The 26,157-nt window shown below is 45.6% G+C and overlaps 1 long non-coding RNA gene across 7 annotated transcripts; it reads left to right on the forward strand.

The window, feature by feature from the left end:
- The first annotated feature begins 9,712 nt into the window (after positions 1–9,712).
- Positions 9,713–15,358, forward strand: LOC102554018 (uncharacterized). Of its 7 annotated transcripts, XR_010056253.1 has the most exons (6): positions 9,713–10,043; positions 10,450–10,653; positions 11,889–12,126; positions 13,710–13,897; positions 14,379–14,593; positions 15,125–15,358. It is a non-coding gene; the product is annotated as an uncharacterized LOC102554018 (long non-coding RNA). The 7 variants fall into 7 exon arrangements; XR_010056254.1 differs by having other exon boundaries at positions 11,889–13,897; XR_001840458.3 differs by lacking the exon at positions 13,710–13,897 and having other exon boundaries at positions 9,914–10,043.
- The last annotated feature ends 10,799 nt before the right edge of the window (positions 15,359–26,157 follow it).

Here is a 26,157-nt window from a genome sequence, read left to right on the forward strand (position 1 = left end):
GAGTTATCTGAAAGGAAGGAAGCCCAATTGAGAAAATGCCTCCGTAAGATTCAGCTGTAGGGCACTTTCTTAATTCGCAATTGATGAGGGCACATCCAGCTCATTGTGGGTGGGGCTATCTCTGAGCTGACAGTCTTGAGTTCTTTAAGAAGTCAGGCTAGAGCTGAGCATAGTTGTACACACCTTTAATCCCAGGACTTGGCAGGCAGAGGCAGGAGGATCTCTGTGAGTTTGAGGCCAGCACGACCTACATGGTGAGTTCCAGGACACCCAGAGCTATATAGTGAGACCTTGCCTCGAAAACTTGTATATGTATATGTATATGATGTTGATGTGTACGTGTATATGTATATACTTTTATTATACATAATTTTATTGTAAATGCTTTCATTATAGATACTTTGTATTATATATAATTATAAAATTATATATATATATATAATTTTTATTTTATATCAATCTGAGCAAGTCACTAAGCAGCACTCCTCTGCATCAGCTCCTGCCTCCAGGTTCCTGCTGTTTGAGTTCTTGGCTTGGCTTCCTTCAGTGATGGACGACAGAGATGGAAAGATAAGCCTTTAACCCCTTCCCCTTGGTCATGGTATTTCACCTATGGGAGGTCAAACGACCCATTCGCAGGGGTCACCCAAGACCATCAGAAGACACATATTTACAGTGTGATTCACGGCAGTATCAAAATTAGTTTTGAAATAGCAACAAGAATAATGTTATGATTTGGGGGGGCATCACCACAAATGTGGAACTGTGTTAAAGGGTCGCAGCACGAGGAAGGTTGAGAAACGCTGGCCTAGAGGGTCACGTGAGATGTAAGGAAAATAACTGACATTGTTTAGCCATCTTTGCACCTACAAAATATGGTCCCACGTTTGTAGACTTCGATGATCTCGGGGGTCTAACACCATTAGCATGAACTCGGTCATCCAAGGCTTCTGTATTTCTACATGCAAGATGATTCATTAAGACCCCATCAAGAAAAAGGTGTCGAGTACGGGAGACCAGCAGGAGACAAATAACGATGAGATATAATGACCTGTGTGCATGACATATCTATGAAAAATGCTATAACGAGACCCATTACTTTGTGGGTTAAATTAAACAATTATTTTCAAGGGGCTGGAAAGATTGCTCAGTGGTCAAGAGCACATACTGCTCTTGTGGAGAGCCCGGGTTTGATTCTCAGCACCCACGTGGGGCGGCTCACAACCACTTGTGAGTCCTGCTCCAGGAGGATCCACTGGCTCCAGCCTCCAGGGGCACCTGCACTACGTCCACACGTCCACACCCAGACAAGCACGCGTGCACACGGTTAAAAGAAATTCTATTTTTAAAAGGAACAAAGCAGAGTAAAAAGAAAAGAACACTGAAATTTCTCTGAGGCATTAAGTGCAGCGTTAGACCTGCTGACAAGCTCTGTTTCTCACATTAGCCTGGTAAGGAAGGAGATCCTGCACTCCCACAAGCGATGTAGCTGAGGCGGAGTAAGTTAAGGCGGAGTCATAGAGTGGAGGCCCGAGCCAAGTGTTCTCATTCTGGTGCTGCTTCTGAGAATACCTAACTGCCAAGGCTCGAAGGCTACACAATCTTAGTGCCACACTCAAAAACCGTGCTAAGCTACTGGTCTTTACCTTCCATTCTGTCACACTCAGAAACCACCCAAAATTTCAAATACTCAGCTGTGGTAACAATAACACTATCCTCATACAAGTCCAAGAGCGCACTTGGCCACCCCACACACAGTCTTGCCACCATTACACAAATAGGCACACCTTACCTTGCCTGGTGGGCTGGTATTAGAGCTCAAAGCTGACAGATGGGTGAGACCACGGATGACTCCCCCTATCCCGCCCAGTCTCTACAGCGCCTTCTGTGGTACTGTGAAAGCTAGCCAACAAGGAGGAAGCTTCTAGCTCAGTTCCAGCTTGATTTCTCTTTCAAGAGTGCTTGCTTACAGTTATGCCTTGCTCTGTGACTTGCCACCGTGTACCTCCGAGTCAGGCCTCTGTAAATCAGTTCCTGCCACTGTGCACAGTGACAGGGCCCAGCCCGTTCACCCGTCTCTGCCGTCATTGTTTCTAGACAGGACACGTTTTGCATCGTCTTTAAAGGGTTTCGTCTTCAGTCCAGTCAGGCACACAGTCCTGCACTCCTTCATCTCCCTGGGCACTCAGAGGTTGCATCACCAGATTTGAAGCATGTCCTCTGTCCAATGATGGGCTCCTGTCATTGATTGATGAGCTCATCTGTTTCCTCTGAGAGGAAAATCCGAGAACAGCAAAAGTTTAAAACAATAAATTCTCCTCATTAATGCTGATGAAATCTAGTCCCCTCCTCCTTTAAACCTTAGCTTCTCATGGGAACAATATCAGTCTCCAGATTCTTCAGAAGCTATTATCCACACGACAAGAAGATCAAAGATGGGAAGATCTGTGTAAACCGTTGTGCCTGGATATACTTCAGAGCAGACTCTGAAACTTGACAAGAAGCATTTTGGTTTTGTGTTCTCTCTCTCTCTCTCTCTCTCTCTCTCTCTCTCTCTCTCTCTCTCTCTCTCTCTCTCTCTCTCTCTCAGAACTGAAGCCAGAGTCCTGCATGGTACCACAAAGATGTGTTCCCAACCCAGAAGCCGGAACTCAGATGCTTTCTTTTGAGAGCTCATCAGGTCTAGAGCCCTGTAAATGTTTCGTGCATGAGTGGCATTTTCTCTCAACCTTTGGAAAGTTGCTCCCCACTCTCCTTTTCTGAGACTGGGTTCCTTTGTGTAGCCTTGGCTATAATGGAACTGTAGACCAGGCTGGCCTCACAAAGATCTGCCTGCCTCTGCCTCCCAAGTTCTGGGACTAAAGGCGAGAGCCACCACTGCCCAGCAAGTTGCCCTCTTTTAAGAGTAAACTTGATGCTGTATAAAAGCTCACTTATTTTTCATGAGGAAACACAATATTCAGACTTCTCTGACCAAATGTATATAATTAGATGACATGTTTTATGCCGAGATCTTGCCAGAGGGGGCCTGGAGAATCTTTTGCAAAGTGCTCCATCCACATGCAGACAGTGGTGATGTAAATCAGTTCAATCCATTTGAAAATCAAGTAGAAATTTGGATCTAAGAACCGTAAAAATGTTTGCTTTTTGGTTTAGTAATCTCCTGGCATCTCTTCCGGGCCTTTGGCTGAGCTCGAGTACAATATCAGTGATGCCCTGGCCAGAATCCAAAGACACAGAATGCTATGGATCTGAAAATACTCACTAAAATTTTTATTCTTGGAAATTTGGAAACAGGCTTAATGATAAGTACCATTTGTATGGTTTCAGCAATTCAGAATCAGTTGTCTCAACAGTTCTTTTGATTTGTGGCGGCCCAAGAGGTAGCTGCTCTCACCCATACTTTGTAGACCCAGAGGCTCCTGCTCAGAGTAGTTAAGGGACACAGAGCACATTCTTGGGGAGAAAGCAGAACAGAATTCCAAGTTCTCTCATACCCAAAGCTGTGCTATCCCCCTGCCCGTGTGTGTGTGTGTGTGTGTGTGTGTGTGTGTGTGTGTGTGTGTGTGCGTGCGCGTGTGTGTATGAGTGTGTGTGAGTGTGAGTGTATATGAGTGTGTGTGTATGAGTGTGTGTATGAGAGTGTGAGTGTGTATGTGTGTGAGTGTGTGTGTATGAGAGTGTGAGTGTGTATGTGTGAGTGTGAGTGTGTGTGTATGAGTGTGTATGTGTGAGTGTGAGTGTGTGTATGTGTATGAGAGTGTGTGTATGAGTGTGTGTAAGTGTATGAGTGTGTGTGAGTGTGTGAGTGTGTATGAGTGTGTGTGTGTTGCATGTTCTTTTTACATTCACCACCAGTAGGGCAAAGGCTAACTGTATGAACTTGATGAAATGAAGATGTACCCTTCAAAGTAATCATTACAAAAAGTAACACAACATTGAGACAGATAGAGACAGACAGACAGGCAGACAGGCAGACAGGCAGACAGGCAGACAGAGACAGATGGACAGAGACAGAGAATCACGGAGAGATAGAGACAGACAGACTTGGGGGCTGGGATGGAGAGATAACAATATATATGAGCACTGGCTGCTCTTGCAGAGGTCCTGGGTTCAAATCCCAGCACGCACATGGCAGCACACAACCATCTGCAACTTCAGTCCCAGGGGATCCTATTGGTCTTCTTTTGACCACTGAGATCACCAAGCGTGCACATGGCAAAACATACGTAAGAGCAAGACATCCACACACATGAAAATGATTAAATAATAGTAAACGTTTAAGATTAAAAACCACACCCAAAAAGATCCCATCTTTGCTGTAATTATTACAGACTCTAAGGCAGTGTGGGTTGAGGACTAGAAGGGCGGGGATAAAGGCAACTGAGCAGCCTTCTTTTACTTTGGTGCCTTTGGGCTCAGAGTTCCATACTGCTGGGAGCCACCTAATGCCCTTTAGCCTTTAGAATTATTGCTTTCCAGGGTTAAGTGTACTTGGGTCTACTCACTGTGAGAATTCTAAAAGTACCTAATCATGATACTAAGAGATTCCCCCTAGGATTATGGCTCTGTAGATTAACAAAGGCCCATGAAAGATGGGCATTGGGTGCAGAGGCTGCCCTCCAACCCCCCCCCCCCCATCTCAGCCCACATCCTGCTTGGACCATCTTAGTGGTTCTTGGGAAGCCAACCTTGTGTGAAGCCCTGGGAGATGGCCTTCCCTTCTGAGGTTGACAAAGGAGGGCTTGCCAGCTGGAGGTTCTGGGCCCTGGGGATCTGCCACCATTCTCTGCACCAGAGACTGTATGCTAGCTCAGAGGAGACTTCCCTTCCCTCTTCCCAGCTGCTCCATCCCTGGTCTTAGCTCATCATGGGCATTCCCAAGGCTCCTTCCAAAAAGTAGCAACTGGGGTGCCTCTAGCCACTGTTCTCACAGCTGACATTGCAACCCCACACAAAGAGGCTTTGGGGATTTAGCAAAATCCAGGGAATGGGAGAAATTGAGGCCCAATCTTTCTAAGAGGCCACAGGGGCTCTGGGTTGAGGGCGAGGGAGGAATGGTGTGAAACCTGCCCCCCAGATCGTGGCTTCTCTCCCAGGGTCTTGGCTGGCACTTGTCACTGACCTCTAGCTTCTGCTGAGAGAGCATGCTATGTCTTGCTACACATGGTAGTATGACTAGTGTTCTTTCTTTTCCAGTCATGACCCTTTGGCCCAGTGGTGTCACTGCCTTCACCATCAAACCCATATGGATGTTAGCACCTCTTTGGTCCTTTGTTCCTTTGCAGGCACAGTCATATCGAGTCCTCCCGAATGCTATCACATCAAGTTAGCGCCTTGAGATACATTTATGATCTCCATAGTCTAACATCCTGGATCATGGTGAGTTGGATAGGGATGTTGGAAGGCTGGGAAGAAACCTGTTTTGAAATAGTGCCTGGAGCTGAGGCTACCAGAGCGTGAGACATATGCTTCCCATGACTCTCCTAAACTGATCTTCCAAGTATTCACTGGGGGTTTAAAAGGAAAATACCGTGTAGTGTTTTCAAAGTAGGCAGCAGCCACTGGACATAGTTGTACTCAGACAAATGAGTGACTTAGGGAATCAGAGTATGAGTGGTCCTGCTAGATTGCCTGGACTCTGCCACTTGCTGCCTGAATGGCCTTGACAAGGTCCATTCCCCTAACTGAACGATGAGATGATGACAGACAAGAGAACTTGCCTCCTACAGGTATGCTGAGGATGAAGGTCATTGCATATGCGGAACTGCAGTTAGCATCTGGCATAGGATGCTTGGTGCTTGTGAGCTGTACCTACAGCAAACTCGGGAGGCTTCTTCACAGCATTCCCCTGCTACCACCGAGAGGTACCGCTTCTGTTGTGTCTTCATACTATGCATTTGCAAGTAGAGGAAAAAAAATAAAATACTAGAAGCACACTGGTCAGAAGTTTGTTTAAAAAAAAAACATAGGAGTGCAAGAATTGTTTAGTATTGTGAAATCTGTCACTGACGCTCACCTTCTTAGAAAATCTCATTATTATATATTAATATATTATATATATTAAATAGCTGTTTGGTCAAACCCAATAGTCCTTTGTTTTATTTTAAATGTTTCAATTAGGAATAGACACTGCACAGTCACATGGAAACACACTGATTAAAAAAGTATTACAGTGTTTCATATTGAATTGAAAATGCTTTTAGTCAGATAAAACTGGCCACCGTGGAGACTGCTGGATGTTGTTCTACAAGTACTGTTCATTGCAGCTGGACAAGTGAAACCCACCACAGCTGTGGGCAGATAATTACTTATAGACGATAACATTATAAATCCCTGACATTCATAAAGGCTTATTGAAAAGATGTTAGGAACTAACCTAAATAAAAATGCCTGGTTACAAAGTTACCAATAGGTTTCCTGCATATGAATACAAAATAAAGCAGGTCGTTTCTCAGCCTTATTCACTAGATGACTGTTCCCCTTCCCCCACACCCCACCGTATGCTAGATCACTTCCTGCCTCTGAGCAGTGCACTGCAGCAGGAAGGATTCTCTTGGATCAGTCGAAGTCGTGGCTTGGAGCAGGGCAATTCTTTTTTTCGTAGCTTCGATTACCTGCTGGCAGGAACTAAGCGTGTGCCTGTTCTGTTTGAGCCATGTGTGTCAAACAAGCCATGTTGTTCAAATCAAGAGGATTGGCCATAGTTCTAGAGAGATATAGAGACTAGCCCAGAGAGGCAGAGTTCCTATGGCTTCGTGTATCTGTTAACCTGGCTTAGACACATTTCCCCAATGGCAGCATGGCTATTTAAGGTTCTGTTTGTCTTGAAACAGTCACAGATTTAACCAGTTCTTCGTGGTATTCAACCTCTTGAAACCATAAAAAGAAGCTATTTGATCATTGTTTTAATAGCTCATCTAGCATGGAGGGCAGGACCATTTGAGCAGGGAGTTACTTCTTGGATCATTAAGTTTATACTCAAACTCCATGTGGCAAGCTTCCCTTCTGACCTGCTACTAGATCCAGCCTGTTGCCTTGTGATGTGCAATGCTTCACTTTTTATTTAAAATGGGCTGTAAGGACTAAGGCTGTGTTTGATGACATTAAAAAGTAACATTTGTGATATAAGCTGACCAAACAGAGACACATCTACAAAAGCTTTTAATTTAACAAAATATTGATGCCTTTCAAATGAGTCTAAAGATGTATTCTGAAAATCAGCATCGAGATTAATACCAAAGTGATTAATCTGAGTGATTTGGCATTAATTTCACAATCAGTATTTGAAGAAATTTAAGAAACAAAACCAGCAATTAATACATTACTTTTGAAAACCATTTTGTTTTGAGCTTTTGACATCATATTAACCACATCCACAAAGAAGGAGAGAACGTGGATTGGACTAGTGCACCATCATTACGTTATCAGTCTGCAAACGGTTTTGAAATAAAAAAAAGATTTCATGGTCACTATGGCTTTTCTAAGAATTTCGTTAAAGGAACCACAAAAGTATCCTTTACAAAACACACTCCATTAGTCTAACTAAGGGAATTTAATTTGTCAAAAGTCTAAGTATAGATTTACTTAGGAGCCTGTCCAATCATTCTTCCAGTTAAAAGTTTTGTGACAGATGCAACTCTTCATTCCCCTTTTGCTCCCTCCTCCTCAGCTGGATTTGGGTTGTTTTACATAAACCACAAAATTAAAATATATAAATTACTTAACACTTCTATTTGGTATTTTGGATGCCCTCCTCCTCCCCCTTGCTTGCCTCACCGTCCTCATTTAACAAACATATAATGAAAACCTATTACGGGTTAGCTATTTATGCCCCGGGCTTAGAGTACTGAACAGTATCTCTGCCCTTGTGGGTTCATATTCTGATTCTGGTGGAAACAAGACACAGGCAACTTAGAAAGGAGAACTCCTGTGTGTCTGCAATCTAACTGCTTGGTTAGCCATGAGGCTAGGTACCGCCCCTCAGCTGTCAATCATGCCCCTGCATGAAGGGGAGGAAACCCTGTTTTAGCTGCTACTCTTCAAGTGCTGGAAGCAGGAGGCACTTGTAATGTGCTGTCGGCTCTGGATCACTGTGAAGGGCTCTCTGGAAAGAGGAACCTGTCTTTACGACTCACTTTGTGCAATGTCACAGACCACTCCTTTGGTCTCAGTGAGCTGGTTTCCTCACCTCTTAGATGGTATAACACTGCTCCATGAAATCCTATCGTTCAGATGGGTGACATCGGTGTTGTCTAGTACCTGGCAGTGGGAGTCACGTTTATTCCATCCAGCGACGACACTGTCTCACTCTGGAGCCAGTCCTTTGTCGTATGACAGGTTCGCACTTAGGCGTTTTGGTGATTTGACCCATGTGACCAGACTGTACCTATGTGTCCAGCCCCAAGCTCTACGTTTTTAAAAGAATTACATTATTTATGCATTTACGTGTGTGTGTGTGTGTGTGTGTGTGTGTGTGTGTGTGTGTGTCACACTATGCACCTGGAGATTACAGGTTTTGTGGGACTCAGTTCTCTCCTTCCACCGTGTGGTTTCCAGGAATTGAATTCATGGCACCAGGCTTGGTGGTGAGTTCTTTAACCAGCTATCCCACTAGCCTTCCACTGTGTGTCCATCACCGCTCCCATTGCCCATGGACAGACTCCATTCCTCAGCCTTCTGACATATTTACACAGCAGTGGTTCTCCAGGGAGCTTCCAAGTCCTGAGAGTTGGACTGGGGCTGCCTCACTGCTCTCTCTTGTTCTAAGGCTTCCAGCATCAGACACTGTGAAGGTACTTGGTGCTGACACCCACTGATGGACTACCCAGCCTCCAGTTGTGTAATTCGGCCTAATAAATTCCCCTTTACATAAGTAACAGCCGGCTACTGATGCTGTTTCTCTAAAGAATCCTGGCTAACACACCGTCCCAACAGATCACTAGTTGCAAAGACTGAACACAAGGTAGAAACATAGAGTTAGCAAAGACCTGGAGCCATAGCCACGCGGCCTTGCTACTTCTTTATCCTAGCCACAGAGCTACAGGGAAGGCAGACAAAAAAGGAACCCTCTGGGTGCACTGTTTTGATTCTGAACGGAGGCTGTGCCTTGTGGCTGCTCCCTGGTGGACAGCCAAACTCTGCCAGCCCCAGCTGAGATACCACTTACCAGCTGGGGATCTTCAGGGGCAGGGCCTGTGCAACATGTTTACAAGCTGTGTGGCTATTAGCAACATCTTATAGCTCCAGCTAATTAACCGGAGAGTGGCTGATGAAGCCCGGCTCTAAAGAGGGCCAAATTGCATCAGTGTTTGGGCTTAAATTGATACCAAAAAAATAGCTCGCTCCAGGTGTGTTCCCCAGGCAGGTGGCTTGTTTGCTGAGCTTCACTTCCAGTAGGTCCCAAAGTGGCCAGGGTGTCAGGGTTATGAGTTGATTAAGGTCATTTAAATCGGCTAAGCGCTAAGTGTAGCTGGCGTTTCAGCCCACTGGTAAAGACTGTGTGTGTGCACCAACCTGGCAGAATCTACCCCAGAAGCATCCTGGACACTAGGTTACTACAAAGTGAAACGGGTAGAGACTCATAATATATTCCCAGCTTCCTCTCCAAGACACATATTTTCCTTTAAAACGCCCACATTATTCAAGCTGGGGGTAAAAGCTCCTCTTATTTGATCACGACATCTCTTCATGCTGGCATTTCTAACTCAGTGTGAGTTGAGTTTCTTAAAATTGTATTTCTTTAAAAACACCCGTGAATACTGTAGTAGTTGAAACTAGAAATGGTCCCCCATTGTCTTGAGCATTTGACAATTGATCTTCCCCTAGTCGGTTGTGCTGTTTCGGGAGGTTCAGGTGACACAACCTTGCTGGAGGAAGTTACGTCACTGGGGGCGGGCTCTGAGAGTAAACAGTCTCCGCCACTTCCGGTTCATTCTCCCTGCCCTGTGCGTAACCATTCGAGACCTGAACTCTCAGCATCCAGTTCCTGAGGCCATGCTTGCTGTTTGCTGCCACTTCTTCCCACCATAGGACTCTCGTAGGTACACTTTATGAAGGACAAAATAACCTGAAACTGAATGATCCTAGCAGAGGCAAGCCAATGAGTCAGGGTAAAGTCGGTGTCCCCCAGCGATTAGAGCAATGGCAGCGTGTCGGTTGTCAGATGTTCCGGCTCGATGAAGGATCAGGGGGATTTGGGGTCATTCTCAGCACCATCCAGAAGATCCCAGTATCCACCGGGAAGCCCATCAGATACCAAGATCAGTTCCTGGGAAGATAAGTTCCCAGGGAGGCAACATGCCAATACTAGTGGTTACTATTGGGCAATTGGTAAGATATCAATTGCGGTGACTTTCACCTTTTAAGAACTATCTTTTTAAACCGTTAAAAAGCAGATCCTGCCCTGCTTTCTAACAACAATGACTACAACAACAACTTTGGTTTCAGGTCGCCCTTGGGCTATTGGTTCTATCCCACTTTGAGTAGTGATAGAAGAAGACTTTGAATCTGTCACTTCTTCCCCCGGGGCTGGTGATAACTGGGTGACCAGAAGTCACAAAGGAAGATGGAAAGCGCCCAATGGCAGTCTCCAGCTCCTGCACTGAGAGGTTGCTGGACCTGTCTTACTTGGGGGACACTTTGAGAGAGGAGGTAATGGTACCTTTGCAGCCCCGCCTCATCCCAGTGGGGGGGCGGGTGTTGTGAGGATCGCTATTTGCTAATTACACCTTGGTGAGCACCTTGCTCCTTGGAGGGAAGGGAAGCCACATCAGTACAAAATAGCAACCAAACAGTGCTCCTGAAGAAGCCTAATGACTCTTCTCCAGGCGTCCAGACCCGCGCTTCTGTGCATCATAGGCCAGGTTCCATCTCAGCTTACCCTGGTGCCTTCACCTGGCTCCTTCACAAAGCCTCCCCTACGTCCACCCCTGATTGCTAGACAAACTACTGCCCCTCACAACAGATCTCTTAACCACGGGAAGTTAGTCCTGTCTTCGTTTTTAAACCTAACCTCAACCACTTCTGCTCTTTAGAGAGGAGGGACAATGGATTTGCCAGCATCCAGAGTCTTTTCAGTGGGAGGAATGAGTGTGTAGCCTCTACTATGAGTGATCGTTCTGCCAGGATGGGGGAAGGAGAAAAGGGACGTAATGGGTCCTTTTCCTGTCCTCCCCGAATCTACTGAGGCCCACGTCCTGGCCTTCCTTGCAACAATGGCCAGCCCGCAGAGAAAGGCAGCTACTTTTATGAGACAGTGTTTGCAAAAGTAAATGGCTTCCCTGTGTGGATTTAGAAGGCTTCAGGGGAGCCTGACAGGCTGCTTGCGCAGTGCCAAGCTAACTACTTCTGAAAGGGGGCCATATGCTGCCCTTACAACATCCCTTTGGTGCTTAATTTGATGAAACAATGCGTCACAATCAGCTGTGAGGACAGCAGCCGTGGTGGATGGAGGGCCACTCGCATGGTCCAACCCCAAGTTCGCCATGCTAATCCCATTACTCGCCTGAGTTGGCTTGTTTTGGGCTACCTTTAAAAAAAAGTTATTTCTCTATTGGTCAAATTGCCGTGAGGTCTGGAAGATTTAATGTATCATAAGACTCATTAGACAACCAGCCTGGCAGCACCCACTGCTGGGCAGAACGCTGGCATATGGAGGAATCCAGACCGAAGACTCGAAGTTCACACACACACACACCACACACACACACACACACACACACACACACACACACACACACACACACACACGACACTCAGCCAAGGCCTCGAGGGATGAGGCCGGGACATCCGGAGAAGTGTAAAGTGTGTCTGAAGCCAGTGTAGTTTAATGGCTACATGAGTCAGGAGACCTTACTAAAATGAGAATTCTGTTTCCTCCTGTCTAGGGAGTGGGGGCACAGACCAGATATGTTAACTAGGAGACACTGAGGCCACTGGTCCACACAAGGAGCACATTCGAGACAGCCAAGTGCTAGACAAACCTGACAGCAGCCAATAACAGCAGCTGACACTTCTTAACTAGAAACAACCACTGTGCTGCCGAAACTGTACCTGTGTTTTATACGGTCATCTGTTTAATCTCTTCCTTAGAATTCATGAAGGGAGAAGACAGCCTTGTACAAAGTAAGTAATGAGGGAAGTCATGCGGCCTGTAAGAAGTAGTTAAACTTCAAACCCATGTCCTTTCGACTGTTTTGATGACTTTGTAAATGCCGACTTGGGTGACATAGAATCTACTGAGGAGAGAGGGATTGCCTAGATTAGGTTGGACTCTGGGCAGGTCCTGGGGATTGTCTTGTTTGTTAACTGGTGTTGACAGACACAGCCCACTGTGGGCGGCACTTATCCCTTAGGCAGGGAGTCCTGAACTACATGGGACAGGAGAAAGCTAGAGAAAGCAAGCGGGCAGCACAAGGACATTTGCTCTCTCTGACATTAACTTTGTATGTGTGGATAGCTGTTTTAAATCCCTGTCTTGATTTCTCCTCAGTAAAGAAAGGCAGCCTGGAACTGAAAACAGAAATGAACCCCTTCCCTCCCCCAAGGTACATTTGGTCAGGATAATTCATCACAGCAATGGGCATGAAACTATAAGAGCTGCTTGATTCTTTGCTCCTGCTGCTTTTTTAAAAAGTTTTATACTAGTGCATATTTATTCCACATGACAAGAGGATTCATGATGACATTCCGTGCATGTATGTTGCATCATCCTGGTTGTTTTCAGCATCACACCAAGTCCTTTCAAACAGCGGAACAGATCTCTGGCCCTGTCTCAATGAATGGGGACTTCGGGACACTTCTTGGGCCAAATTACCACTCATCCCATGGACTCTAGCTCCCTGTTTCTATAGCCTTTTCTCTAGAAGAAGATCTCAGCCATACTGGGATGCTGATGATAATTGAAATTCAGAAGAAGTCATGAATCAAAGCAACATGTAGCCATTGCCTTGAGCTGGTATAATCTAAACCCAAACCCTGTCTGGTCATATCTCAGCCCCCTTGACCCTTCGTGCTACAGGTGATCTGAATGAAACTCTCCTGTCTTCCCAGAAGGATAACAGCGAAGGGTAAAACAATTGAACACTTTCTAGAGGCTTCTGGCCTTAGAGCTTCCTGGAAGTCCCAGTGAAGGTAGAATGGTTTTCGTAACTGTTGCAGTTGGTCTGCTTGCTGTCTTACCCTCAGGCCATGGTTACATGTAGTTTTCCTGTGGTAGTTTGTAATTGGCACCCGTAGGCCCATAGGGAATGATACTATTAGGAGGTGTGGCCTTGTTGGAGTGGGTGTGGCTTTGTTGGGTGGGTGTGGCCTCGTTGGAGAGTAAGTGTGTCACTGTAGAGGTCGGCTTTGGGGTCTTACATATGCTCAAGCCATAGCCAGTGGAGCAGTCTCCTGCTGCCTTCGGATCATGGCGTAGAACTCTCAGCTCCTCCTGCATCATGTTTGCCTGCATGCCACCATGCTTCCCACAGTGACGATAATGGACTGAGTTTCTAACATTGTAAGCCAGCCCCAATTACATGTCCTTTATAAGAGTTACCTTGGTCATGGTGTGTCTTCACAGCCATGGAAACCCTAAGACATTTACCAATTCAGTCTATTTTCATAAGGAAGATATGTTTTTTGCAGTTACATTTTTTAAAAGCGTTAACGTGACCAGTAGTTGTTTTTTTTTTCCCCCTCATGAACCATAATTCATGAGTAAGACGGCCCCACCAGGGCATTCAACTGAGGGGATGCTTCTAAGAGCAATGTCACAGGCTCACAGGCACAGCTCCAAGCCATGTAACGCTCACCCAGATGGTCGTTTCTACACGTGGAATCACACGTGGACTCAGAATCACATGTTCCGGTGAAAGCATGGCTGCAGCTGTGCAACGGCCTCTCCTCTCAGGTGAGTGTGTTACAGGGAGTCGGAGGCCGGGGACTCGCTCCATTGAAATCTGATCCCTTCAGGTCCAGCCTTGTCCCTAAACATCCAACCCAAGCAAACACCTGTGGGCATTTCTCTTCTACGCTGGCAAATCCAAGGTTCCAGCATAGAGGACAGACAGCTCGTAAATTCAGGTATATGTGTGTTATGTGTCGACATACACATTTTATTTTTAAAAAAAAGATTTAATATTTTTGATTTTGTGTATGCCAGAGGATGAGGAGAACGGGAAGGTGCTTCGGGAAACCAGAGATGTCTGATTCCCCTGGAACTGGAGTTGTGGCCTGTCGTGAGCCACCGATCCTGAGTGCAAGGGGCCAAACTCAGACCCTCTCCAATGAGCAGTTCTCACAGTGTAACCTCCGGGTCACCTTTCCAGCCCCAACATTTTATTTTCCATAAGGTTATTTACTGAGTTACAGTCTTCACCTCTGTTTTCCAGCGAGCCTTTAGATACTTCAAGATATGTCAGGTCTTTTTTCCCCTGCTGTCCCCACTTGAGATTGCTCACAAACCACAGAACGTTACACACAAGAATCCTTCAGCATCTGCAAGGGGATCCCGAGATATGTGGCTGTTCAGGTCGCTTGTACAGAATGGCACAGTATATACAAAGAACCTGTGGACATTGTCCTGCATACTCAAAGGCCTGCCTAGGTAACTGTTAATGCTACTATTAGACACGGATGTATAGAGATGACAAGAAAGAGTGTCCGTGCTCAGTACTGGTGACATTTTCTGAATATCTTCAGTCCAAAGTTGGTTAAATCTGGGGTTGAGCTTTCAGATATAGGGGAGAGTACATGTGTGTATGCATCTGTCTCTGTCTCTGTCTCTGTGTGTGTGTGTGTGTGTGTGTGTGTGTTTACACATAAATACTTCCTTTGTAACAAGAAAGCATATTTGTATTTGATTCCTGGACAAGCGAGCAGGCACTATGTTACAATTAATTATTCATCACAAGAATTGCGAGAGACGCCATGGTTCCCATTTTATAGATGGGACAGAGAGAAGGCGCTCATGTAACTCAGAGACCAACTAAGGTCAAGGGAGGCTTTGCCATTCTGGAAAATGACATTCTGGAAATGGGTCTCAGGTGAAAAGACACTTCCTTCTGCGCAGACTTGCCCACCAAGCTTGTCCCTGTTACTGATGCAGCTTTTTTTTTTTTTTTTTTTTTTACTTCAGAACTTTTCTTCAGTTGTTTTAGATACTGCTTGCTGTTAAGCACTGCTCCCGGTTGTCAGCTCCAATTCCTCAGAACAAGACAGTACGCAGGCGCAGGCGTAGGTGTTCGGCCACGCCTTTCCAACCTTTGTGTCTGTCTCCACAGCCATGGAAGATGCAGACACCTACATTCTCTGGAAGCTTTCCCTGACAAGGCAGCCACTCGCTGCTTTATAAAACCCGTAGGGAAACGCCTCTCTCTTTTTGCCGTTTTACTAAGTGTCTGTATTTTCTTAGAACACAGTTCAGAAGTTACCGTCTCTGACATTGAAATGCCTGAGATATTGTGATGAAGTAGGGGAAAAAAAAAGTCTTGGGTTTGATACAAAAGGAATGACACGACAAAGGCGATGGCTGCGGGATTCTGAGAGTAGGAGAGAGGTGGGAAACAGGGACCACGGGGTCTGGCCCTCGGAGCCACGGTGTTGAATAGGTCATTAAGTCGTGCAACTCTCCTCAGCTTAACTGGCCCAACAGAAAAGAAGGCTACAATCTTCAGACGTGTTTAAAGACTCTATGAAAGTCTGTGGTTATAGCCTAATTGATAACTTTATGAAAAAAAAGTTTTTGGGGCTGAGGCTGTGTACAAGTCTACAGGTGCCCCGTATTCTGTAGCTCAGATGGCTTCGTTAAGAAAAACAAGCCAGGTCCTATTTGGGATGAGGGACGCAGATCCCTCTCCTACAGCCCAAGGCCCTTGCTTTACTCAGATAGCGTATATAGCCTTTGGCCTTGCACATTCGTAAGTTACTGTTGTTGGTCTCTCTGTGCTGCAAAATGCCAGCGCCAGGGCCAGTCACAGACAGGGACATGTCTGGAAGGACATTTGAGTTAATTCACAATTGCTGCTCGCAGAGTTCCCCAAAGTTCTGGTTTTTAAAAGACTGTGTTGAGGGTGCAGTGCAAAATGTAGCAATGTACTTAATGACATGTGGGAAGAAACTCTAGGATGACAAGGAATGTGGCCATCCTGGCCAAACCCCTGTGGCCAGGAAGAAAGGAATTCTTAAGTGAGAGACTTAGAACAACCTTGAAGGCAATGGAACTTTTAATCATCACCCTGGTGGTTTTCTCTATAAATTAACACAGAACTTATTTCATCTCATTCAGACTAAAACTTATGCAGGGGAAAGAAAAAAACAGAAAAGGAAAGAAAATTTCATCGGAGTGCTATCCCTGGATGCTTTGGTGTTCATTTGCTCACCAAACTTCTTAAAAGATAAACTTTATTGAATTTAAGCATATTTGCCTATGAAATGTTTCAGAAATCTAAATGATGCACTTTAGACAACGTCTAAATTAGGCAATTTAAAAGTGGGGAAGCAACAGGTATTAAAATGGATAGAGACGAGGTTTTTTGATCCCCCTCTCTGCTCTGCTGCTAAACTCTCACATCTCCAAAGAGTCCTGTTCATTTTCAGCTGCTTTCTGAGGAGCAGGGTGCTGGGCAGACACAATGTTTCCCTGCTAAACAATAGTCCTGTTTAATTTAACGCCTTCAGCAAAAAACCCAACCATATCCCACCAGACCATTACACACAGTTTACCCTGGTCTTTTCGGGTTTTTCTTTTTCTTTCTTTCTTCTTGTTTCACTTTCAGGAGCAGGGAGGGGAGGGGACAAGGCTAAAAACAAACTAATTTTTGGTCATTTTATTCCTTTCGCAAACAGTTTGAAGACTAACCAATTTGTACTTACAAATCTGGGGCATTAGCAGACCGGGGACCCTAAATCCGCATGCACACAAGCGGTAACTGTTTGTATGCCAAGCTGTTTGTAAGCCTGATTTGACAGCAGAGAGCTATTCACGCCTTTGTCAACTGTCAGTCTAAAAACGTTAACCTGCCTGGGTCCCGGGGTATGGGAGCGCTAAGTCTTCCCTCCTTCAACCGTATAATGAACAGACTGTTTCATTAATGAGACAATTCACTCCACACATCCAGCCCAAACAACTTATTTCACAATTTGTGAGCAGAATTAAATTTCGGGGGAGGCGTGAGAGGGGGGTGGGAGGAAAGGGGGGAGTAGGTGAGTTGTGCACAATATACCAAGGGATCAATGCGTCGGGATAAGTGTCCCAGGCAATTTTGCCAGCGGTTGTGGGCTGAGGCTTGGGAGGCCACAGCATGCAGATCAGCGGATTAGGTGGGGGGGGGGAGCACAGCATTAGGTCAAGTGTCTCACGGGGGAGCTGATAAACACCCCAAACCTGACAACAGATTTTCCTTTCTCCCAGCACCACTTGGTAAGCGTCAGAGCAAATCTTCTGAATGGCAGTGGCGTTTACTTAGAGGCCTTTCTTCAGGAAGACACTCTGTCCTTTTTTCTGAAGCCCATTCCCGCCTGCCTCAGAGTAAATTTGCCCGGCATCTCACACTCACTCATGCCACACACACACACACACACACACACACACACACACACACACACAGTGCCTTTTTCTCCATATCTTAACTATAAGTCTTTGTCTCAAGGTGTGTGAACCAGTCCCAAAATCCACATCAAGAGTTCCTGAGGTTTCAGAGGCCCTGGATTTAGCTTTAATACAAATTAAACACTTTGAAGATTATACAATAAAAACCCCTCCCCCTCCCCTTCCCTGTACAGAACACTCATTTTAAACGTAGCCAGTGTATGGATCCTGTTAAGTGGGGGAAACTAAGCAGCAAATGGTCACAGAACAACTCAGTCTCTCAACATCCTATCTGTCCATTGCTGCTAATTCAAACCAAGTAGCCAGTGTGTAGTATTTCTTCTGATTTTGCAACCCTAAAGGGGGAGGCCATGCTTACGGTATTAAGTTGTATCTCTGTGTTAACTCAAAGTGCACGATAGAAAATCAATGTTGCAACATCAAACATGGCCTAACCCCATGCTTGCTTTCATTTTGAGATGTTCTGAACAGTTTAAGCAGCCTCAAATGTTCCGGGACACTTCGTTGCCTGCAGCCTGGTTTTCTTACCTTTTCCACTTCTTTTTGTCTTTTAAACTTCTTTGGGCACTTCATGTTTAATTCGGCGGGGCTTGTAAACCCAATGTGAAGCCTTTGAAGTTTAGAAGTCTTTAAAATGATCAGCTAGAGAAGGCCTCTGAGAACCAGGGTGTCTTATACCTTTACATTAGAACTCTTTGGGGTAAATCAGAAGACATTTTCCTTTGGTAAGTGTTGGGCGGGGTTTCTCTATTGTGCATTTTGACTTAGGGATGGAAGCTATTTTTGAAACGCTGAGCAGTGCCTCGGGACCGAGATGGACATCTTTGGGAAGTTAATTGTCTTGATGTTGCTTGCTATGTCCACCAGCTTTGCAGAGAATATTTTCTCAGGCATGGCGGCCATTAGCACCCAGATGCTTCCCCGTCCTGCCTCTGGAGTGTTACAACGTCCTTTTATTTTATTTTTTTTATTTCTTCTTGCAAATGCTTCTGTTTTCATTTTTAAATTAAAATTATAGCCCCGTGTTTTCTATTTTTTACAAATACTTAATTTTGCACATTAGGTTTGACTAACTCTCCTGTTTATACTTCTTAGTAGTTACTTTCATTTTTGGTTTCTGAGAATTCCCAAACGTTAAAAAAAAATGTGTGTGTGTGTGTGTGTGTGTGTGTGTGTGTGTGTGTGTGTGTCTGTGATTTTCTCATCCCACACATATGTGCCTTTGGGGATCTGCCTCGGGTTGTCAGTACCTGCTGAGGCTGTGTGCCTTGCAGGTCTCTGCTGAGGGTGATCTCAAAGGGGGGTGTGCTCTTCCGAGGGACTCGCGTTACAGTGAGAGGTGCCCCCATTGTGTGTCTTTTCACCCTTTCGATGGTTATTTTCATCTTATGTGTATGGGTATTTTGCCTGAAGATATAACTGTCTGCCACTTATGTGCCAGAAGAGGGCGCCAGAGTCACTGGACCCGGAATTATGGATTCCCAGTTTCCATGTGAGTGAGTGCTAGGAATAGAACCCTGGTCTCTGAAAGAGCAGCCAGCGTTTGTAGCCACAGAGCCATCTCTCCAGCCCCCCCCCCCCTTTAAGAAATAGAGAGAAATGTGCTGTATCTGAGTGCTGAATGCAACCATCAATTAAGATACTTAGGGGACTAGGAACAATTCCCCACCTTCAAAGACTGGCATGTTTTTGAGAAAATTAGCTTGATGTTTGCTGCTGCTGACAGGTTCTAGGCTAACCAAAAACACGCCACAAAACAAAACACCTTGCTGGTTGACTGCGCCAGTGGTCCGCTATGATCTGCTGTGCCAAGAATTCCATGAATAATAATGAGGACACACCATCTCGGGCAAACTGGCAAGCAGAGAGCCTGCCTAATCTTGTGGAAATTCTGCACGGTCACAGCCTCTCCCCCTTCCATAAGCTGCTTCAGCTCCCTCCTTGCATCAGCATCACTTAACCATCATCCCTCCTTCCCCGCAGCCCCTCCCCACGGCCCCTTCCAGGGGTCTGCCTTGGCTGTCACACTGGTCTTCCCCAGTTCTCCCCTAGAGTTTCCATCCATGAAGAATGTGGAATGTCAAGCAGCTTCCGACAGGATGAAAGACTAAGTCTCCTACCTACAGTCAACCCTCCCTCCAATCCTTCCCAAACAGTTCCGCCAACTGACCACATTCAAATGCCTGAGACTGGGGGGGGGGGGGGGCATCTCATTCAAACCACTACACTTAGTCAATAAAGTGCTTACCATACAAGCATGAGGACCTGGGTTGGCTCCCCAGCTCCCACAAGGAAGAGTTGGACATGACAGTATGCTTGTCGTCTTAGCACCGAGGGAGACAGAAATAGGCAAAACCCTGAGGGAGGCTTGCCAGCCAGCCAGCCAGCCAGCCAGCCTGATCTGTGAGCCTCAACTTAAGAACAAGGTGGATGCTCCTGAGGAAAATCACCTGAGGTTTGTTTCTGGCTTCCACAGACAGAAACACCTACATATGTGAACACACGCACACACAGGCATTCGTGTGCACACACAATTAGAAGGGCTTCCAAGACACCCTTAACACAGTACAGACTATGGCCAGTACACTTAGTTGCCCACACTATGGCAAAGGTAACTCATGAAAAGAAGACATTTAATCAGACTTAAGGTTTGTGCTGGCTGGTTTTGTGTGTCAACTTGAGACAAGCTGGGGTACCACAGAGAAAGGAGCCTCCCTTGAGGAAACGCCTCCATGAGATCCAGCTGTAAGGCATTTTCACAATTAGTGATCAAGGTGGGAGGACCCAGACCATTGAGCAAGGCAGGGGAATCAAGCTGGTAAGAAACATCCCTCCATGGCCTCTGCATCAGCTCCTGCTTCCTGACCTGCTTGAGTTCCAGTCCTGACTTCCTTTGGCGATGAACAGCAACATCCAAGTAGAAGCTGAATAAACCCTTTCCTCTCCGACTTGCTTCTTGGTCATGGTGTTTGTGCAGGAATAGAAGCCCTGACTAAGACAAGGTTCCAGAGGGTTAGAGCTCATGATGGTGGAGTGTAGGTGTGGTGATAGATGACTGGAGCAGCTGAATGCTCACAGCTTAATCCACAAGCAGGATGCCGAGAGAAACAAACTGAAAATGACACTATTCCAACCAAAGCACTCATGCACCTATAGGGGCCATTTAAACTACCGAAGAGATTCAGACACTGTCACTGAAGATGCATCCTGGTAATAGAACCTGGAGAAATCAAAGTGACATTGAACTGGAACCCTTCTCTCTGTTGGTTACCTATCACAGTGTTATAAGAGCTAGTCTTACTGCCAGGAGAGAAAGGGTACCAACAGTGAACCCAGAAAGCTACATTAATAACTCTCCCAGAAAGGTATCAGTGCCCAGTGATAACAGTCGTGGCACCAATGTCTTGGGAATAGCCAACAGTTGTCTGAAAGACATGCTCAACAGGAAGGAACTCATGCCTGCTGTAATTAGCCTGGTGGAGAATCCATGGCTAGGAGGTCATAGACGCAAGGGGAGAGCCTACTACTGTCATCTTGCTAACTGACACGGTAACTACCTTCATAGATTAGACTGGCTCACGCCTCACCAGAGAAGCTTTCTGTTGACAATGGGAGGAAGTCAACACATGGTCAAAACACAGATAGATGGTTCATCCCCAAATGGGACAGCTATATCAGATCCCTTCTCCCTAAGACTCAGAGAACATCATGGAAGGAAGGTGGACAAGATCATAAGAACCAGAGATTCAGGACAGCTGTGAAACATATCTTCTGGACATGACACAGCCGCTTGCCCACGGTCTGCACAAAGCCATACTGAGTGACATCCCAGAATGGCTGAAGGCCCTCTCAGGGCCCCAGCCCTACTTGAGAGGCTGCTGAAGGAGGGGGTCAGTTTTCATCAGGAGTGGGACTTTGATAGGTTGTCCATGTGACGGTGGACAGCCCTCCTCCCATGTGTGAGTGTGGGCAATACTATTAGGACTCACTGGTCATATATATGTGGAAAGAACGTGTGCATGAAGCTGGGATGGGGTGTGGAGGTAGTGGAGGGGTGGACCTGATCAAAATAAAATGTATTTACGTATGGGGAAAAAGATGAATTAGGAAAAGGAGACAGCCTATGGTTATGGCACCTCCCCCGACACCTCATTTATAAGGCTACCCTGCACTCTTGTAAGAAAAGGTTCCCTCAAAGCTCTGCCATATGCATGTGGCTGGAACACAAGTCTTTCGCTTGAACCAAGGAAACAAAGAAACTTACAATCTTTCAAAATAACTGCCTTTTAAAATACTATTTTTAAAAAGAATATGTATTATATATAAGTACACTATAGCTGTTTGTAAGCCAATGTGTGGTTTTTGGGATTTGAACTCAGGACTCCTGGGAGAGCAGTCAGTGCTCTTAACCACTGAGCCATCTCTCCAGCCTTTAAAATACTATTTTTTAAAAATATATCCTTCTACTTAAATAGTATAAAATGTGTGATTATGAGAAAGTATTTTTTTAACTAGAGTGGGCATAAATATTCCAATATTATATAATAGTTAATGGGACTACTGAGATAGTTAATTCTTTTCTACTAAATATTCTAAATCTAGTTAATGTACTCTCTTCAATTTTAAAAAAATTACAAGGTTTATGGTACTTTAAAATTAGGTTTCATTTTTCAAACAAAGTATAAAATACATGCTGTTGTAATTTTTATATCTATTTACTTAATGTGCATGTAAGACAGACAGACAGACAGACAGCACAACATGTGGGTGTTCATTCTCTCCTTTCATGTGAGTCCTGATGACCAAGCTCAGGCAGTAAGTCCGAACCACTGAGGCATCTCACAAGCTATTTATTTTCAAAGGGGATTCAAGCTGTTGATCTATATCTAAATTTTTTGCTTTTTGCAATATTCAACAATAGAAAAGAAATGCTTTATGAGACAAAGCAAAAAAATTACTAGTCTAGACTTAAAATGTATTACATTTTCTTCCAAAATTTCTATATGGTTCAGTCTCCTTTAAAGCAACTCTTTTTACTGGTGTCATAATTATAAAATTTGGCTTCAGAAAGAAGCAAGGTGAAGGAAGCCAATAGGGAACATTTTCCATGATTTTATTAACGAATAAAAGAGGCACCACAAGAGAAACAAAGATGAGAGCAAAACTTTATAAGAAGTGGACTTCTTGTTCTACCTGTGTTTCCAAATGCTGGAGATCATTTGCGGCCAGGCTGTGACATCAAACCACGAGGTCTTCCACGTGGTTCCGAATCTCCTTTCTGGCAGCTTCCCCTGTGCTCTGGGGATCTGTTTTAACCCTTGGGTTCTCCCCGCAGCTTTGATGTGAGCGCCTTGATTCTCAGCTGCTGTATTTTGACATTCTTCATTTCCCACAGCGGGGTGCTAACCACTTGCAGGCAGAGTGCATGAGGGTCCAGCCTTCGCCTACCAGAAAACCTGTCTTGTCTTGCTTCTAACACCTTCTCTGTTTCAGGAGATGAGCCTGTTGAATCTGGGCCGTGTGCTAAGATACTGCTTTCTCGTGGGGCTTAGTCTCTGTCTTTAAAATATCGTGGATGTGCCAGACACTTCCATTTCTCTGTGGAAGCAACTGCCCAGCTATATTTATAGTCGCCACACTCATCAAATTGTGTCTGGGACACTTGCTCAGCACCTTGATTTTAATTAAGCAGTTTCTGAGAATTGTTTAAACAAACAAAAACCTTAAATGGGAAGTAGAATTAGGAATTCTATTTATTCTGAGTTCCTGGCGCATAAACTCTGTGAAGGTGGTAATCTCTGTCTGTTTTTCCTTCACCATCTCCATGACAGTACCTGGCACTTACTGGGCACTCACTCGGTCAGCCGCTGTGGCATGAATGCATGGATGGATGGATGGGTGGATGGATGCATGGATGGATGGATGAAATGAAGAAACCCAATGGGAAAAAAAAGAATGATAAATCTACTTGGACTGAGTGGGTGTAGAACTGATGGAAACCCCTTTCTTGCTTCCTTAGTGATTAAGTGATTGAAAACGTTGTGACTTTCCCCAGTGTCCTAAATGATATGACCCTCACCTTCCTCCTTTATTCATAGAGTAGATGCTCAGTGACCTCTAAGTTTCCCTTAGCCCGAACTTTCATTAGGGTATGTGACATTTGTTTAACAAATGGCCCAGAAACTGCCACAGCAAAAATGATCCCAAGTGGAAACTTCCAGAACTATTTGAGGAATAGTGAAGAGGAGGAAGAGGAGGAAGAGCGGGAGGAGGAGGGGGAGGAGGTGGCATAATTTTATGAATGGATGATAGTATTAGTTCGGAGGTCAGCCAAGGCATTTCCTGGTTCATCCGTTACTTAGTCTGTAATACTGTGTCTACCTGGGGGAGCTTGAGTACATACTTAGGTTGCAACACTAGAATTTTGTCAATGGATATCATCTTAGTTTTATATCCCCTAAGGCAATGCTCTCCAGGATAAATCTCAGGACACCGTATTGAATACAGTCCCATTGCCTAAGCAGCTGGACTTGCTGTGCAATGATATTATGATTTACCATTATTTTACAAAGTCAGAGGGGGAGGACTGAAAAGATTGTTTAGCATTTTATTTCATCATTTTTGTCTCTGTGTGTATGTGTTCTTGTTCATGGGCGGGGGAGGTGCCAGCTAGGCCATGGCACATGCCTGGAGGTCTGGGGACAACCTTCAGTGTGGTACCTCCCCTTCCCATCTCATTTGGGGCAGGGTCTCTTCACCTCTGTGTAAGACCAGCTGGGGACTCTCTTGTCTCTGCCCCTTATCCTCCTAGAGGGGTGTGCTGGGATTACAGACCTTGCAAGGTTCCATCTGCCTTTTTATGTGGGCTCATGGGTCCTGAATGAAGCTTGTCCAGTCATTCTTACAGAACAAGTGCCTTTGTCATAGAGCCCCAACCCCAGCCCCAACCGTGTTTATTCTTAAACACCAAGTTCAGTGAGCTTTGCTGTTTCCCCAGCGCTTTCATACTTTACTGGTTCTCAGTGTAAATTAGTTCACTACTTGCACAGATATTTCCAGTTCTTTCTTAAGTCACTTACAAACAAACAAACCATTTGAGTGGGAATCTCTTGAATCCACAATATGACTTTATAGGCACTTAACCCCAAGAGGAAAATCCATGTACTTGCCTAGCTGGTGTTTCTAGGATTGGAATGTCTAGCTCTGTGGTTTGGTGAGTGAGGCCACGTCAGGACACAGAGGGTTGAGGGGTCCATTCAAATGTTTGAGAAGGTGAAGGCATGGGGGACTGGGGGCGCCTGTGGCCCTCCGTCCAGCAACAGAAACCGTATGTATCTGGCTGGCCCAGGGCACCAGCAATGGAAACCATATCCAAAGCGCACATGCTTCACTTTAGATTTGAAGGATAATTTAATTTTTAAACACTGCTTTTATTGAATCATCAGGTTTTTATAAACATTAAAAAGAAGAAAGAAATAAGAAGAAAGAACGTTGGGAGGAGGAGGGAGCCAGACAGCACAAGAGCAAGCTGTCCAAGAAAGGTCTCATTTGTCCGTTCAGGCTGCCCAGGGGAGGAAGTTTCTATCAGAAAAACCTCCCTGTGGCTGGAAACTCATGGGTGCCTCCACTTCCTCCTCCCCTTCCTTTTCTTCTCCCTCACTTCCTTGCTCCCTTGCCTGGCTTTCCTTCCCCACCTTCATTCTGACTTTCCTTCCCCTCAGCTTCTTTTTTCCCTTCCTTCTTCCTTCCTGTGACTATTTCACTATTGCTATGATGCACCTGTCATTGCAGATACGGTGGCGACAGCAGCCACGGTTCCACACATACGGAGCTGACCCTGTCCGTGGGGAGGACAGAGGCCAAGCACATAACCACATAAAGCGATAAATTCTGATAAATGTCACAGCAAAGATGTGGGGGGACGATGTGCCTATGCATGCACATGTGTGTGCGGGTGTGTGTGTGTGTGTACATGCATGTGGCATGCATGAGCAAAAATGCAGGAGGAGGACGACAAGGTATGCACATGTGTGCATGCATGTGTGCGTGAGTGGCTGTACGAGTGTACCTACATGTGCAAAAAATGTGGGGGGGTGATGGGGCTGTGTGTGCCCGCGGGTGTGTGCATGATGGTGGATAAAAGCACTCACTGCCAAGCCTGATGACCTGAGTCCCATCCTGGGTACCCATGTGGGTGGGTGGAAGAAAGTTGTGTTGTAAGCTCCACACTGGGCCCGTAGGATCCCAGGAAATAACAAGAGAGGGCCAGCAAGGGGAGAAAGCAATTTAGACTGACAGCACAGGACCCTCTAAAGAGATGCTTGGAGCACAAACAGAAATTATCTAGAAGCAAGAGGTGGTGAGTGAGGGGTGTCTGTGTCTGTTCCATCTGTCTGAGGAGGTGGAGAAAATGCTGACTCAGAGCTAAAGGACAGGAGAGGCGAAGAGCTGCAAAGGTGTGATGGGATGGAGAGGCCAGAGAAGCAGGGGCGTCCAGCTCCCGGGGTGGGGGCAGGGCGCAGGGGTGGAACAGAGGGCAGAAGTAGAGCCTCTGGGCTGTG

This window comes from Rattus norvegicus, chromosome 11, assembly GCF_036323735.1.
Source record: "Rattus norvegicus strain BN/NHsdMcwi chromosome 11, GRCr8, whole genome shotgun sequence".
NCBI classification, from domain to species: domain Eukaryota; kingdom Metazoa; phylum Chordata; class Mammalia; order Rodentia; family Muridae; genus Rattus; species Rattus norvegicus.